General features: G+C 46.8%; 1 protein-coding gene and 1 pseudogene across 5 annotated transcripts in view; both read left to right on the top strand.

The window, feature by feature from the left end:
- Positions 1-929: 929 nt before the first annotated feature.
- Positions 930-2,193, top strand: LOC109436425 (transaldolase; annotated as a pseudogene).
- A 7,965-nt stretch (positions 2,194-10,158) lies between these two features.
- The window catches only part of MATN2 (matrilin 2), a 145,399-nt gene continuing 137,423 nt past the window's right edge, over positions 10,159-18,134 (top strand). For 2 of the 5 annotated variants that reach the window (XM_074317011.1, XM_074317012.1), the window contains exon 1: positions 10,159-10,458. The gene's annotated coding sequence lies outside the window, so the exon portion shown is untranslated. Of the gene's footprint in view, positions 10,468-18,134 lie in introns of all 5 variants that reach the window. The other 3 variants (XM_019714991.2, XM_019714988.2, XM_019714989.2) reach the window with 2 other exon arrangements.

Genomic DNA, 18,134 nt, shown 5'->3' with positions numbered 1-18,134 from the left:
CGGAGCCATAGATAGGGGAGTCATACCACTATAGTCTCTGGAGTCTGGAGGCACTATAGTCTCACTGGAGTCTGGATCCACATGACCTGCAACCTGCAACCTTCTGTCTGCTTTTCTGCCTGCCAACCAACCGACTAACCAGCGCAGCCGCGGCAGTTATATCAGTGGCAAATTGGCTAACTGGTTACAGCTGATGGTCAGTTAGCCACAGCTGATGGCCATCTACTACCCAAGCCAGCACCTTTCCACATGAGGCCGAGAGCCTGGAAACTGCTCTCTGGGACTCTGTCCCCACACTGGGCTTTAAAAAGTATTATATAAGTAATGTGTTGCAAAAATAAAAGAAAGAAAGGAAGCCAATGACTCATCCTTTGGGTCTCAACTTGAAAGTCACTTCCTTCTGGAAGCCGCCTCTGACTCACTAGTCTGGGAGGTATTTGTTTTCTGTTCTACTGTAGCATACCCAGTGTCCCAATCAAGACACATCTTACATTCTATGGTTCCTGTTACTTTTCTAGTCTGTAATTCCCCAGGAGATTAAAACTTCATAGAGTCTGTGTCTTGTGTTCCTTAGTAGTCTGTCCTCAGCACCTGGCACTTGTCTGGCAAGTAGAAAGAACTCAAAAATGGTTACAAGAATAAGAATAAATAAGCATGCAAGAGAAATTAAAACCACCTGTAATGCCACTCATGGCACCTGTGATTAAGTTCTTTAAGAACAACTCAGTGGGGCTTAAGCTCCCTAGAGACCACTTATCACAGAAGAGCCCACTGGGGAAAAGTCTCATTTCTACAGACTGAGCAAGGAAACAAAGGGAGGGTCACTCATCCAGCAAACCCTATCAACACCACAGCCAGAGTAGTGTTTAGTGTGTATGTGTGTGTGAGAGGGGGGCAATCTTGACTTCTAGAAGAAAATTGTAAAGCTGATAGGCAAAAACCAGCAACTTGGTAATAAAAGAATTGATCTCTGAAGAAAAATTAAAGGACAGATCACATGAGAGCCTAGCTAATGCTGTGCTTCAATTTGAAATCAAAAGGAAATGGCATTCTTAGCTCCTATTCTTGTGATTAAGAATAATAATAGTCTCGCTTTGTCGCGTTCTCCGGTAAAGCAGCAGAGGATGGAGAACGCGATGGATCCACTCAAGCAGTTCACCACCCCGTTCACCACCATGGCGGCCGACGCGGGCGACTTCCATGCCATCGACAAGTACAAGCCACAGGATGCCACCACCAACCAGTCCCTGATCCTGGCTGCCACGCAGATGCCCGCATTCCAGGAGCTGGTGGAAGAAGCCATTGCTTAGGGCAAGAAGCTGGGCGGGTCACAAGAGGAGCAGATTCAAAAGGCCATTGATAAACTTTTTGTGTTGTTTGGAGCAGGAATACTGAAGATCCTGGGCCATGTATCCATGGAAGTGGATACGAGGTTCTCCTTTGACAAGGACGCCATGGTGGCCTGAGCCAGGCGTCTCATCAAGCTCCACAAGGATGCCAGGGTAAGCAAGGACCGGATTCTGATAAAGCTGCCGTCCACCTGCAAGGGAATTGAGGCTGCAGAGGAGCTCAAGGAGCAGCATGGCGTCCACTGCAATGTGACGCTGCTCTTCTCCTTCACTCAGGCTGTTGCCTGCGCCAAGGCGGGTGTGATGCTCACCTCCTCCTTCGAGCCGCGTATCCTGGACTGACACATGGCCAACATCTGCCAGAAGTCTTACGACCACTGGAGGACCCCGGTGTGAAGAGCGTCACCAAGACCTACAACTATTATTCTACAAGAAGTTCAGCTACAAGACCATGGTCATGGCCACCTCCTTCCGCAACACCGAGGAGATCAAGGTGCTGGCGGGCTGCGACTTCCTCAGCATCTCACCCAAGCTGCTGGGGGAGCTGCTCAGGGACAGCAGCAACTTGGGCTCGTGCTCTCGGCCAAGGCAGCCCAGTCCAGTGACCAGGAGAAGATCCACCAGGACGAGAAGGCCTTCTGCTGGCTACACAACGAGGACCAGATGGCCGTGGAGAATCTCTCGGGTGGGATCCAGAAGTTTGCTGCAGACCCATGAAGCTGGCGGAATGAATGTTCAGCGCAGAGAATGGAAACTAGCTCAGTACCTGAGGTTGGACACGGATCTGTGTGGGCCGTGAACTTGGGTTTGACTGCAATGCCTAGCGATGAATCTTGCATTGTTTTTTTTTTTTTTTTTACCAATTGGAGCATGGATGGACTGTAAATTTCGGATTTTATGTAAAACTTTACCTAATGCATTAAAGCAGTCACTTTTTCTGTAAAATAAAATAATAATTCCTTTTATGTGAGTTTAAGATTTTTTTTTTAAAGATTTTATTGGGGAAGGGGAACAGGACTTTATTGGGGAACAGTGTGTAATTCCAGGCCTTTTTTCCAAGTCAAGTTGTTGTCCTTTCAATCTCAGTTGTGGAGGGTGCTGTTCAGCTTCAAGTTGTTGTTCTTTCAGTCTTAGTTGTGGAGGGCACAGCTCAGCTCCAGGTCCAGGTCCAGTTGCCATTGCTAGGCCCACCATCCCTTGCGGGAGTCGAATTGGCAACCTTGTGGTTGAGAGGATGTGCTCCAACCAACTGAGCCATCCAGGAGCTCAGCGGCAGCTCAGCTCAAGGTGCCATGTTCAATCTTAGTTGCAGGGGGCAGAGCCCACCATCCCTTGCGGGACTCAAGGAATTGAACTGGCAACCTTGTGGTTGAGAGCCCACTGGCCCATGTGGGAATCGAACCGGCAGCCTTCGGAGTTAGGAGCATGGAGCTCTAACTGCCTGAGCCACCGGGCCGGCCCCTCCTTTTATGTGAGTTTAATTCAGTAGGGCTGTGAATGAAGAATTAAATCACTAAATGTACTCTTCCTTGGAACTTGCTCTTTTCTCTTTCCTAGCAGGTCATTGTATCATTAGATCAATCAATGACCAGATTTGCGATCCTATGGGATCCGGAGGCCTTGGGTATATGGGGAAAAATTCTGAACAGTTAACATGTAACTGAAATATAGTGATGTGTTTACCCACTTCCTGAGCACTTCAGATGTAAATTAACCCCTGAAAAACTATGTGTGATAAAGCATGTTTGTCTTTCCTCCTTTACAAGAATATCCCAAGATTCTAATAATAAAGCCATGTCAATTCCCTATCTTCCCCCAACATTCCCAGCTCGAGGCAACCACTCATTTACTTTCCGTCTCTATGGATTTGCCTATTCTGGACATGGAATCATATAACATATTGTCTTTAGTGATTGGCTCTTTGTAAATCAGCATGTTTTCAAGGTTTATCCATTATGTAGCATAAATCAGTATTTCATTCCTTTTTATTGCTGAATACTATTCCATTTTACTTATTCATTCATCAGTTGGTGGACATATAGGTTGTGTCTATCTTTTGACTATTATAAATAATGCTGCTATGAACATTTGTGTACAAGTTTTTGTGTAGGCATATGTTTTCATTTCTCTTGGGGATATACCTAGGAATGGAATTTCTGAGTCATATAATATATGTTTAACTTTTTGAGAAGTTGCCAAACTGTTTTCCATACTGGCTGCACCATTTTACAATTCCATCAGCAATATCTGAGGGTTCAATTTCTCTATATCCTTATTACACACTTGTTATTGCCCATCTTTTTTTATTATAGCCATCCAATGGGTGTGATGTGGTTTTGCTTTGCATTTCTCTGATGGTGAATGATGTTGAGCATCTTTTTACTTCCTTATTGACCACTTGTATATCTTCTCTGGAAAAATGTCTATTCAGAAACTTCACCCACTTATTAAGTGGGTTATCTTTTTATTATTGAATTGTAAAAGTCCTTTATATATTCTAGATACTAGTTGCTTACTTGCCAAAATAAGATACAAATCTATGATTTGCAAAAACTTCCCCCATTTTTTGGGTTGTCTTTTCTTGATGATCTATTGAAGCACAAAACTTTTAATTTTGATGAACTCCAGTTGAATTTTTCTTTTGTCATTTGTGATTTTGGAGTCATAGCCAAGAAATCATTGCCTAATCCAAGGTCATGAAGATTTATTTCTATGTTTTCTTCTAAGTGTTTAATAGATTTGGCTCTTACATTGAGGTCTTTGATCCATTTTGAATTAATTTTTGTATGTGGTAAGTGATATGGATCCAATTTAACTTTTGCCCACGTGACAATCTAGTAGTCCCAACACAACCTGTGGAATTCTTTCACCCATTGAGTGGTCTTAACACCTTTGTTAAAAATCAATTAACTGTAAATATGAGGGTTTCTTTTTGTACTCTCAATTCTATTCCATTGAATTATATGCCTATCTTTATGCAGGTAATACACTGTCTTGATTTACTGTAGCTTTGCAGTAAGTTTTGAAATTAGGAAGAGTGAGTTCTTCAACTTTGTTCTTTTTCAAGATTGTTTTGGCTATTCTTGGTTCCTTGAATTTCCATATGAACTTTACCATCAGCTTAATTTCTGCAAAGAAGCCAGCTGGGATTTTGATAGGGATTGTGTTCATTTTTAGATCAACCAAGGGATTATTGCCATCTTAACAACATTAAGTCTTCCAATCTATGAATATGGAATGTCTTTCCATTTATTTAAATCTCCTTTAATTTATTTCAACAACATTTTGTACTTATTTTGTTAAATTTATTTCTAAGTGTTTTATTCTTTTTGATGCTATTGTCAATGGAATTTTCTTAGTTTCATTTTCAGATTGTATAGAAGTACAATTGATTTTTATCTGTTGATCTTGTAAACTGCAATCTTGCTGAACTAATTTATTAGTTCTAATAGTTTTTTTTTTTTTTTAGTGAATTCTTTAGAATTTCTATTGTCAGCGGGGGGGAAACATTTCTTCCTATACTTCTTAGTTCTTATTGATGGGTCTAACAATTAAATTGACACTAAACAGATTAACAGGAGGAAAAAACAAATTTAATTAATATGTATGGAGGTCTTATAGAAATGAGACCCCTGAAGTGACCAAAGCAGGCTACTTTATATACCATTTTAGGCAAAGAAACAATTATTTGTGAAGATTGCACAAAACGAAAGGGTTGTGTTTGGGGTAGCAAACTAATGAAGAAATAACACAGTTTGTTTATATAGCTTTCTCAGCCTTGAATTCCCTAACTCTGGTGATAAGGATGCCTTTTATCCTCCTGGCGCAGGGAGGATACTTTCACATGGGAGATTTATTTCCTGCTTTCAGGGGGAAGAGCGGGAGTTAGAGTGTCTTAAGAAACAAGCTATTTCTTAAGTAACTTTAATTCAGAATAATCAGTATGCCACTGTGGTATATTTTGGGGTGGCCTATCTTGACCCCCAACACTATCTACTAGATCATGTCTTCTGCAAATAGAGATAGTTTTACTTGTTTCTTTCCAATCTGATGCCTTTTAGTTCCATTTTCGTGCCTGGCCTGGAACTTCTAGTACAATACAAGTGGTGAGAGAGGACGTCCTTGTCTTGTTCTCATCCTACAGGGAAACTTTCCAGTCTTCCACCATTGATATGATGTCAGTTGTGAGGGTTTTGCAGATGCCCTTTACCAGGTTGAGGAAGTCCTTTATACTTTTAGTGTGTTGAGTGTTTCCATCATGAAGAAATGTTGAATTTTCTCAAATGCTTTTTCTGCATCTATTGAGAAGATCATGTGGTTTTTGTTCTTTATTCTGTTGATATGGTGCATTACATTATAATTGACCCTTGAACAATGTGGAGGCACTGACTTCTCCTCAGTCAAAGTCTGCATATAACTTTTCACTTCCCAAAAATTTAACTACAGTTGTCCTTTGATATCTGCAGGGGATTGGTTCCAGGACCCCTCACAGATACTCAAATCCACAGATGCTCAAGTGCCTCATATAAAATGATGTAGAACAATGCATACAGTTGACCCTTTGTATCCATAGATTCCCAACCATAGATCAAAAATGCTGTTTTTGATCCACGTTTGGTTGACTATGCAGTGGATATTGAAAGTGGACCCATGCAGTTTAAACCCATGTTGCTCAAGAGTCAAATGTAAGTGATTTTCAGAAATTCTTCTAACATCCTATTCTGCCTCATGTATAGGCTAGAGCTAAAGGTGAAGTAGTCCGTGCCCTCTCAAGCCTGGCCAGGGATGCTGAGCTGTCTTAGAAATTTTGCTCTAACTAAAAGAAATTTTTAACTCTTTAAAACTTTGGTATTGCATCCTCTTCTCAACATCTTTTTGTTTACAGATAGTGTACATGCAGCCAGTAATGTTCTGGCACGTTCCATACTTGGAAACTGCTTTGCTGCTTCTTGTTTTGAGTCAAGACATTTCCATCAATTTTTCTCAAAGACTGCTCTACCAATGAAATTGTTCACTTTATTGCACCACATCCTATTTTTCTCTATATTGTGATTTATTGTGGCTCTCAGCAGTTCATTGCCTTATGATTTCCACTGGACCATCTGTAGTGTTTCCCCTTCTGTTGAATCCTGGTAATAACCACGCCCCAGTTATTTTCTTCAGCAAGAGAGAATGTGAAAAGTCCTGATTTCTGATATTTTTGTTTTTCTTAGTTGCCACTTGTTGAGCTCTGCCAGCATGCTGGAGGATTTTATAGGATAGAAACACACATTGCCCAAGTATCTTGCAATCTTATTTAATACCAGGCAACCAATGCATACATAGACTCATTAATGGCATTGTGAGAAGGTAGTTAGTGGAGTGTCACAGGCATCAGGCTATTGGCTCCTAACAACAGACCACTTAGTACCATTTCCTAGGTTTAGGGATGAAAGAAGCAGAAACCTGTGTTACTGAGTGATGCTTCCACACATAGCAGGTCCACCCTCCACTTCAAAAGTGGAAACTAGTCTCCAGGGAGATAGGTGGTGTTTCAACCTTTCAATATCCAAGAAAACAAGTCAGGTTTCCACTCACTCTTGCCTATGCCTTAAGCTTCCCCATTCCATCCTATTATCTCATCCTTAAGGCAGCCTCATCAACCTGAAGTCCACAAACACTACAAGGCTCTAAACTCTAGTTAAATCCGCAACAGCCCAGTTCCTTCCACAGCATAGCATAGAGCGATTAGCTGCAAACAAGCAGAAAGCCTGATCCCTGCCCTCAGGAGCAAACAGTCCAAGTTGAGGATCACATATAAACATTGAAGTCTTCTTTGAAATGCATATTGTTTTCCTGAACAAATTTTTGACTTGCTATAGGTTTTACCTGATCACTTTCATCCTGTCTTTCCAAGGTGGGATGATATGTTTGTTTACAAATTATTTCACCTGGGACAATGGTGCCATTAGCCAGCCTGTCCTCAAGGGGACCCTCTGGACACAAAACCAGCTGTCCATGTTGATGGGGCACCCAGAAGGGAGCACTGCCCCAGATGGGAGGGTTCCCCACTCTGGGCTGGAGTGGAAACTCAGCCACCACCTCTCAATGCTCCCCTGTCAAGCCCATATCCCCATGTCGTGCGGGGCGGCCTGTGGGGTCTCTGCTCCCACTCCCCACACAAGAACGCAGGATATGGTGAGGCCAAAAAGGAACACCCACGGAGCCATAGGTAGGGGAGTCATACCACTATATTCTCTCTGGCGGCACTATACTCTCACTGGAGGCTGGATGCACACAGTCCGCAAACCGCCATCCATGCTTGCCAGCCCAGCCGCCATCTTCTTGCTAGCCCCCATTCTTTCTCTCTTCTCTCTCGTAGCCACAGCAGTTATATTGTGGCCAATGGCTCACTGGTTACAGCTGACGGCCAACTAGCCACAGCTGATGGCCATGCAATCACAGTTGGCCATTTACTACCTGAGCCAGGACCTGTCTATGTGAGGCCGAGAGCCTGGAAACTACTTTCTGGGGCCTGCCCCCACACCCCAGTTGTCAGCTGGCCCAGCGGGATGACGGAAAGGAGCTCCAACAGTTTACATGGGACTCAATCATTATCAGTCACCTTGAGAAACTGCAAATGAGGTAACATTGCAACTTTACATTTCTCCTCATTCAGTACAGGATTCATTTTAGGCTATGGGTCTGTAAGCCAGCTTGTCTGCTCTTCGTTTTCCTTACACTCTGGTCCCCTTTCTGTTTGATAGCCTCATTTCAATCTGCCCTTTAGGAAGCAAACTAAAACAAATAAAAAAATTCTTGCTTACAAGGAACAAATGAATGCTTATGTCAAAAGTCTATATTTGAGGCTATTCATGAATGTGAGGCCTGAATCAAACAATGATCTCCCCACCAAATCCTCCTCCACAATAGACCCCATGTGGAGACAGAGAACTGAGAATTGAACACAGTATAGCTACCAACGTATAATTAAACAGTTAATAATTCTAACTAACTCTTGAACACTCAGATACTACACACCCTAATTCTCATCTGTTTGCTCGAGTGCCCACATGAGAACTTAAAATCTTAACCTCACATTTCTGAATAAGATTCTCTGTACACTAAGCTGGTAGTAGCAGGGTCTCTGGCAGAAAAAGGAAATCTGGGCTTTCCCCAGCCTTTATTATCATTAACTTGCATTCACCCTGAAGGTAATTAGGAAATTAAGGCACGGTTTTTTCTGACTTGATATTTCAGGACATTGAGCTCACTTTTGCTTGAAGATCGTTTTACAAAGTAGAACAAAACTCATTGACCTATTTGACTTGGCCCCAGGCATGCTTCACACGAAGATTTCCTATCCTGAAGAATTCCAAAGAACTCCCTGGGGAAAAGCACACCCATTCTAGTTGTCATACAACATAGTCAATGGAATCAAGTTACTAAATTACGATTCCTAAAATTTGGAAGGATTTCGGACTTGCTATTGTTTTCCTAGTAAATTACTGGATCATACTGGTGTCTTGGAATAAGGCAGCACATTTTACATGTAAGTTTCCATAGAAACTTCCCCAGCTCCTTGGGGATTTACACTGGCCCTGACTCAGGAAGAATTTTCATCTGTGGGATCCAAAACTTCAGAGACCAAACATTTCCTGAAGACTTTCTTCTGCTTTCTGACGTCCACCTAACTCCTCCCAAGGACATGCAAAGAAATAATTTCTGATCGGTGCAGGAAGCCTAGACTGCCCAGTGAACCTCAGGTGCAGAGGAAGGGACCGTGAATCCAAGATTCTTTCTTGGCGTGATGGTGCCACTGAGTTGCCCCATGGCTTGAGTATGTTAATGCCTTGATTTATGGCTGGAATTTTAATTACCCACTCCTGGAGCTTTTCTGAAGATTGATTATGTACGTGGTGTTTTTTCATGTTCCAGAAACCAACTATCATCAAATAAAAGTGATGGTTAGGAGTAAAGGCAGTCAAGAGCACTTAAATGATCAGACTGGCACATTCAGAAGTTTTGAAACTCGTTAACTCAGTTCAGCTGCCTCTCCCCCATAGCTTGTTAAAACCTGAACTGTGTGTTTGGGAATAGAATTTTCGAGCCATTATTAGGAGATGTCCTGGCCTGTTGTGCAGAAGAACCCAGTCGCCTTAGCTGGCCAGGAGCAAGGAAAGCTGGTAGAGTGACAGTGCCAGGCCCTTTCCCTGCCACTGACCAATCCTATCTTCTGCAGCCCTCCAAAATTCCCTGGGGACCTCTAAGGTCATGTTCTCCCACTTCGCAAAACTGCAAAGTCTTTGCCCATCTTTCAAAAGTCTTGTTTGAACTAGATACTCTTGGCTCCTTCAGGGTAGGATCCTGTTTCCTTCGTGTCCTGGCATCCTACTCCTCTCCCGATCCGGGGCCTGGTCTCTGGCCAGTGGACGCTCTGTTAATATGAATTCTCACTGGTGGAGCGTTCTAGGCACTGCCAAGACAGCTGCTGGCACTTGTCACCAATTATCCCAGTTCTCACCATTTTTTCTTCATCATCGTCCTCAATGGATGTCTCCTGCCAATCATGACCCCAAATTCAGCATATAGAACCCCTGCCGTTCACCCCTTGCCCCTGGAGATGCTCTCTTCCTTTCTGCACCCCTCCACCACGCTCCCAAAGCTCCCTGTAGTTCTGAGCCTGCGGCTCCGGACGCCTGGAGTCCCATCCCCACCTGGACTTGCAGAAGGACCAAGCGGAGCCAGGTGGCAGCAGGCAAGGCGCACGGCCAGGGTGCCCAGCTCCCGGGTGGGGCCCCACCCGAGGCCGCTCCCTCTCCGCGCCTTTCCTATCCCCAAAGAGGACAGCCCTCCTTCCGTACGCCACGGCACCGCCTTCCCGGCCGCCCGCCCGCCCGCTCTGGCGCGGAGCCTTCCAGGCAGCCTGCGAGCGAGGGGAGCGTTCGGGGATGGGACTTGGAGGAGGCGGCTAAGGAGGAGACAGCGGCAGTGGCGCGGGCTTCTAGCTTGGCTCCCACGAGCGGCCCCTGAGTATAGCCGCGGCTCTCGGCGCAGCGAGGAGGCCCAAGAGGAAGACCCGGGTGGCTGCGCCCCTGTCTTGCTTTCCAGGCGCTGGCGACTGCTGCAGGTGAGCGAGGTGCGCTTTCCCTGGGGCTCTGCACGGCCCCGCTGCCCCGGGGCACAGATAGACATACCCACCGACTGACAGATACGTAGGCAGAGCTTGGGTTGACCGACGCCCGCGGGCGCTGACCTCCGGTCTGCGCCCCAGTCCGCGCCCCAGCCCTTGCGGCTCCGCGCGGCCCCGAGAGCCAGGAGACCCTCCCGCCCCGGAGCCCATCGCTCCGACTCCTCCGGATAGAACGAGACAGGGAGGGGCGCGGTGCCCGACCCCTTGCGGGAGAAGTCAGGCCACCCCTGGCGGGGAAAGCAGGACCCGCTCATGGCGCGGGGCGCACGGCACAACAGCCACCTCGGAGTGCCCCGTGAGGGCGCTGTGCCCCGCGTCGGAGACACGCAGACCTGGTCTCCACCGACCTGGGAAAGGGAGAGTTGTTGAGATGGTATCTAGCTAGTGTGAGCCTTATTCAGCTGGCAAGCCAAATTGATGCCACCACCTCTCCTTGGTCTGGTATTTGAATGCCTGCGTCGTTTGGATTTTATTCTTGGTTCTCTACGGCAGCTTAAGCTCCAGCTACCCTACACTGTGGAGGAAAGAAAGGGGAGGGCATTTTATGGTAGTTGCTAGAAAGCCAGAGGATGGTTTGGGGAGAGGACTGAAAATGGAGACCCTCTCTCGTTATGATCTCCAGGACTGGAAGCACAGGGAGGGAGCTCCTCAGGAACACACACTCTTACCCCGAACACACCCAGCTGACCAAGTTCCCAGTTGTCCTCAATCAGAGAGCGGGATGCCTCTGCACTAAATGCATTTAATCGGCCTTCCAGGAATGGGGCCGTCAGGAGACAATTAAGAGGCTGCAGGGGCTGTGGTCAAGGGCAGGGGCTCTGGGATTGTCCTTCCTAGGTTGTCTAGGTTAGTAACCTTTGAGTTACCCAACTACTCTATCCCTGTGGGGGCAGAGCCCCAGAAAGTAGTTTCCAGGCTCTCGGCCTCACATAGACAGGTGCTGGCTCAGGTAGTAAATGGCCAACTGTGATTGCATGGCCATCAGCTGTGGCTAGTTGGCCGTCAGCTGTAACCAGTGAGCCATTGGCCACTAATATAACTGCTGTGGCTACGCTAGAGAGAGAAGAATGGGGGCTAACAAGAAGATGGTGGCTGGGCTGGCAAGTGTGGATGGCGGTTTGCGGACAGTGTGGATCCAGCTTCCATTGAGAGTATAGTGCCGCCAGAGAGAATAAAGTGGTATGACTCCCCTACCTATGGCTCTGTGGGTGTTCCTTTTCGGCCTCACCATAGCCTGCGTTCTTGTGTGGGGAGCGGGAGCAGAGACCCCGCAGGCCGCCCCGCCTGAAAGATGGCGCGGCGAGGCCTCCGCGCACGACAAATGGCGCAGCGAGCAGGGTCTCCCGCGCGACACCGCTCTTGCTAGTTCAGCCACCATCTTCTTGCTAGCCCCCCATTTTCTGCTAGCGTAGTCACGGCAGTTATATTAGTGGCCAATGGCTCACTGGTTACAGCTGATGGCCATCCAATCACAGTTGATGGCCATTTACTACCCGAGTGAACACCTTTCCATGTGAGGCCGAGAGCCTGGAAACTGCACTCCTGGCTCCATCCCCACACCTCAGTTTTCTCATCTGTTTAATAGGGATGATAAACCTACAGGGCTGTGAGGATTATTAAAGTCCCTAGAACAGTTCCAGGTGCATCTTAAGGTTAGGTGGTGAGTTCCATCACCTGTTTTTCCAGAAAAAGCAAGGAGTTCCTGTGAGCAGTCATCTCCTCCCCAACTCAGGAAGATAGCCTCTCTGTGGATGCAAGAAGGTGGAAGATAATCAGTGTGGGTACAGAGCCAGGAGTGCAGTTTCCAGGCTGTCAGCCTCACGTGGAAAGGTGCTGGCTCGGGTAGTAGATGGCCGTCGGCTCTGGCTAGTTGGCTGTCAGCTGTAGCTGGTTAGCCAATTGGCCCCTGATATAACTGCTGCGGCTGCGCTGGGGAGTGGGAGTGGGTCGGTTGGCAGAAAGCGGACAGCAGGTTGCACGTCGTGTGAATCCAGCCTCCAGTGAGATTATAGTGGTGTGATTCCCCTACCTATGGCTCCATGGTTGTGGTGTTCCTTTTTGGCCTAGCCACATCCTGCGTTCTTATGTGGAGAGTGGGAGCAGAGACCCCGCAGGCCACCCCGCACGACACATGGTGCAGCGAGCAGCGTATGGTCCCGGCCAAAGATCTCTAAAGGGTGGTGGAGCAGTTTGTGCGTATGAACACTGAGTCTGAGGAAGACCAGGAGGAGCAGCTGCTGGAGAGATGGACCCCCGTGGAGGGGTGGGAGGACGTGGACTGTTCCCCAACCAGCACAGGCCGGAGAAAGCAAAGGTCGTTGCGGCCCTGTGGGCTGGGAAGTTCTTGCTGAGGCAGCCCGGATGCAGGACTTGTAGTCCCAGGAGGAAACACTTGCTGAGTCCTCCATGGGAGATGAGGGTGAGGTCAAGGTCATCCGCACCCCCAGGACAGTCCTGGCGAATGACTATGGACTGTGGGGAATTGCCTTCTATCCCTAATTTAATGGACCGCTTGACTGTTTGCTTGGGAACATACCACCATGTAGTGGAACTGGCGGATGTTTGCTTTTGTGTCTCGACCAGCTGCCATCGAGAATATGTAAGCACCTTGACTGTGAGTCACTTTTGTTTCAGCACGGTACCCTGAGAGGCCCAGAGAGAGTGGCAGTGCCCTGAGAGCCCTGGCTGAGTCCAGGAAGTCTGGCTGTGCCCAGAAGTACTGGTGGTGCCCTGAGAAACCCTGGCTGTTCCCGGGGAGATTAGTGGTACCCTAAGAAGCCCAGGAAGTGTGGCTGTTCCCAGATGGACTGGTGGTGCCCTGAGAAACCCTGGCTGTGTCCAGAGAGCCTGGTTGTGTCCAGGATATTGCATTCACCTCCAGGCTCTCACAGGGCCCCTCTCGGAAGATGCTTGTCACGTAGATTGTGAGGCGAGATCCTGTAGGGGTGGAGTGTGGGGACAGAGCCAGGAGTGCAGTTTCCAGGCTCTCGGCCTCACGTGGAAAGGTGCTGGCTCGGGTAGTAGATGGCCGTCGGTTGTAGCCGGTTAGCCAGTTGGCCACTGATATAAATGCCATGGCTGCGCTGGGGAGTCAGAGTCAGTCGGTTGGCAGAAAAGTGGACAGCGGGTCGCACGTCGTGTGAATCCAGTCTCCAGTGAGACTATAGTGGTATGACTCCCCTACCTATGGCTCCGTGGGTGTTCCTTTGTGACCTCACCATGTCCTGCGTTCTTATGTGGGGAGCGGGAGCAGAGACCCCGCAGGCCGCCCCGCACGACAATCAGCACGTATTTAACTGGAGTTTTCCATTTAGGAGTCCATTCCTGTACAGTTCTCCCTGCCTGCTTTCAAAGGGACAGCTTCACAAAATCATGTCAAGATACCAAGATAGGTTGATGGTCTGGAAAGTTTCAGCCCCTGAAGCTTGTCCCTTAGGATAGATCTCAGTCGCCCCCACTGAGAAAATAGCGACGTGGCTCTTCACCTTCTATTTCCCTATCTGTTCATACTTTTATTCTTGCTAGTAGAATTCAGTCTCAGGTCCCCCAGTTGCCAGGCTTCTCTTTTCTACAAATCAGGGCTGCAAGCTTCCTTGCTCCTAGAGCCCAGGCCCAAGCAAGCTGGAGCCACTGAGGCCTGAGCTCACTTGCTAGAGGTACTATAGTAGAGATACCCTCAGATGGTTTCATGCCTAAAGCTCCTATCAGCAAATACCACATATCTCTGTCAGCAAGAGGTAGTTGAAATGAGGCCCAAGATTTAAAGAAAAGAAAATAGATGATTGCTCCTTGAAAGACAGAGAAGGAATAAGACAGTCATTGGAGGATCTAGAAAAAAATTCCATGGTTTGCCAAGAAACAGTTCTGACTGGTGCCTAAGAGAACACACAGGGTGAGAGGGGAGTGCGGATAGAGAAAGGGGTAGAAACAGTCTTAGGTCTCAGGACAAGCAGGCTGAAGAGGTATGGTGGTTGTAAACCTGGCCTGTACAAGGTGTTGGGTGTGAAGTTGAACAGGCAGTGAGAGAGGACATGGGAGGACTCAGGGGTGAGCAGTTGAGTTTAAGACCAGTTGAGTAGGTATGAGAGTGTCTAGTGCTTTCCTCTGGACTTGCTGCCTCTAGTGTGTGGCACATGTGTGGTCGAGAGAGCACTTTCTTGCGATTCTCCATCCATAGGGAAGCTCAGGAGGGCTCCCCTGTTTAATGTGCATGTAGGAATAACACAGGAGGGTCAGGGTAAGAAGAAGGCTGAAGTGCCAAGTTTAGAGTGGAGCACGTCATCACTGTTACTAGTAAGCAGTTTCAGGGAGGCCCTTCCAAGGGACCAGTTGCCACTTGGAACTCCAGCCCGTGAGGTCATTTTTGAATGCTGTCATGTGGCTCGGCAGACAGCCACCACTGCCTTACCCATCAGGATCCTGAAGGGGACTCGGAGAGAAAGGCAGGGCTGGGCTGTTGTCAGTAATACGGTGGTGGTCATGAGGATGACAGTGATGAGAGGTAGTGGGGGTACAACCCAGAGCACACTGATCTTGGCACCTGAAGCTCATGGGTTCCAGTCTCAGCCCTGCCACTCACCATCTGTAAGGATTTTGAGAAATTACTCAAACTCTCTGTGCCTCAGTTTCCTCATCTGTAAATGGGAAATGGGATTTGGGGAAGAATCAAATTAGTTAACACACATGAAGTGCTTAGCATAGTGCCTAGCTCTGAATAAGTGCTCAATATTATCTGAGCCTCAGTTATGTCATCCATCAAATGGACATGACACTATCTATGACATAGGGTTGTTGTACAAGTTAAATGAGGTAATTAATATGAATGAATCCACCAATGTGTAGGATGTAGTAATGTTCAGAGTGAGTTGTTTGAAACTGAAATTTTAACCAAAATATTTGCATGTAAAGTCAGTGGCTGAGCAGGCGCACCACCTAGCATTTTTGGAAAGTTCTGATAAGAGTATTGTCAGAGGAACATTTATCTACTGTTGGAGAGTGTGGCTCACTCCCCACTGGAATCCTCCATTGCTATTTTTGGTTATTGTATTAGTTTCCTATGGTTGCTTTAAAAAATTACCATGCAGTCAGTGCTTTAAAACAATGCAAATTTATTATGTTATAGTTCTGGAGGTCAGAAGTCTGAAATAGGTTTTACTGGGCTAAAATCAAGGTGTTGATTGGGCTTCTGCTACTTCTGGAGGCTCTAGGGAAAAATCTGTTCCCTTGCCTTTTCTGGCTTCTAACAGCTTCCTCTGTTTCTTGGCCCCTAGTCTCTTCTTCCATCTTCCAGTCTCCTCCTCCCCCTCTCACCTTTCCCCCTTTTCCCCTTTCCCTCCTCTTTCTCTCCCCTGCTTCTTCTTCTCTCTCTTATAAAGATCTTTGTGATTACATTGGGTCGACTTGGATAATCCAGGCTAATTTCTCCATCTCAAGATCCTTAACTTAATCATATCTGCAAAGTACCCTTTGCCACACAAGGTATTCACCTACCCATATCTCAGTTGTCATAACTCAATCCACCAGCAGAGCGTAAGGGAGATTGTACGGAGCTACATGGCTGGAATGGAGGTTTAATGAGTGTGTGTGTGTGTGTGTGTGTGTGTGTGTGGGGGTGTTGGTGGGGTAGGTGGGGGGAGTTGTTACGTTTAGCATGTGACACAGGAACAGATTATGGGGCTTTGACCACTAAACTGAGGAATGTGGATTTTATCCTAGTGATATGTGGAAGTCGCTGACAGCTGTTGAGCCGGAGCATGAGAAGCATGATATTGTATTGGGAAGACTGAATTCAGTGCTAGTGCCAGATGGATTCAATAGGACAGACTTAGAAAGAGTCTATTAATTAGGATTGTGTTCAATTCCAAGTTATAGAAAAAAACTGAAGTGACAGTGGCTTCAAGAAGGAAGTTTATTTCTGTTTTGTATATTCTAGAAGTCTGAAGGCAGTGAGTCCAAAGTGGGAGCAGATCCAAGAACTATACTCCTGTGCCTCACTGCTTTTACCATGAGGCATGGCTTTCCCTTCATGGTGCCTTATGGTTCAGTGTGACCACTGGGTCTCCAGCCAGGATGTCCTCAGTCCAGCCAGCAGGAAGGAAAAAGCAAGGATGCCCCCATTATAGGAGATAGCCGTTGGAATCTCTTACATTCAGGCAAATGTATATAGAGGAAGACCTGGGCTCAGCGTTGGCAGTTGTCTGGTACAGAATTAGGACCAGTTTAATTCAACATTTATTGGTCTTTTGTTGGTAAATAAATGTGTTCATTCAACATTTATCTATTTTCAAAAAATTTATTTACAAAATTCAACACTCAGGCTGTGGAGGAATACAGATATGACAAGATGTGGTTCCAAGGAAAAGCTCACAGTCTAGGCAGGGAGACAGATTTCATAGCAAGAAAAAGAAACCAAGCGCTAGAGCAGATAAGGAATCCACTGTCAGGGGTGTGTAGAAAAGCCAATCCTCATTGGAAAAATTTTGGAGAATGGAGGATATAAGCTGAGCCTTGGGACATGAAGACAATTTTGATTAATGTAGAATGTAGAACTTCCAGGCCAAGGGACCAGCATGTATGAAGGCACCCAGGTATGACAAGAATCTGAGTCCTTCAGGCACTGGTCAGGGGTAGATGTGGGACTGCCATGTTTTGAGGGGTAGGCAGTGGTCAGTCATGGAGAGCCTTGGACATTAACATTATACAGTAAGGGTTCCAAACAGATAAGGGGTGGAATGAGTAGATGAAGGACCCACGGCAGGAAGAGCAGTGTTGAAGCTCCTGAAAGAGTCTGGGAGAGAAATGGAGAGGATGGAGCCTTGTGCAGTGGTGGGAGGGAGGGACGGGGCAGCTGTGCAGAGGCGGGAAAGCCAGGGTTTGTCCTCTCATGAATATGATGTTGATGTGAAGAAAACATGGAAGCTGGCTCCAAATTTCCAGTCTGGGTGGCTGAGCAGATGGGGTTACCTTACAGTGAAAGGACTTGAGTGTAGGAAGATGACTTTGTATCTGGAAAGGCTGAGCTAACAAGCAGGCCTTTACTACTGGGTGAAAATCACAGACAGGCAATGTCAGGTCAATATCAAGGATAATGCGGCCTAACATTTAGAGCCACCAGAAAACCATGGCTTGAGTCCTAGCAGAGGTTAGGTTCCCATCTGCGGGCCATGCAGGTGATGGGGATTCTGGCATTAGGTGGGAGACAGGAAGGTTCAGCCTCTGAGATTGCTGCAGCTCTAGTACTGTGACACTGTGAACGCACAGGGTTGTTAGTAAGGCTGCTCGGTATGCTGACGGAGCGGCCTTTGGGGGACAAAACTATTGAACCTGATGTCTGAGAACTTTCAGAATTGGGGAGGTGATTCAAAATCTCTTTTTCAACAAGTGGACTGACTGCCTGAGAGATGGCAGGGGTAGAATCTTGGCTTTGTTGCTTAACTAGCTGGGAGGCCTCGTCGAGCATCTTTGCATCTGTGAATCTTAGTGTTCCATCCATAAATTTGGGAACTCATCTACCTCACAGAATGATTCTATGGATCAAATGAGATGAAAATATGCAAAATGCCTACTTCACTGCCTGGCCCATAGTAGGCACTCAAAAGATATTCATGCCCTCT

Source organism: Rhinolophus sinicus, linkage group LG12 (genome assembly GCF_036562045.2).
Source record: "Rhinolophus sinicus isolate RSC01 linkage group LG12, ASM3656204v1, whole genome shotgun sequence".
Lineage (NCBI taxonomy): Eukaryota > Metazoa > Chordata > Mammalia > Chiroptera > Rhinolophidae > Rhinolophus > Rhinolophus sinicus.
The sequence above is the reverse complement of the archived record's forward strand: the minus strand, read 5'-3'. Positions and strand labels throughout refer to the sequence as shown.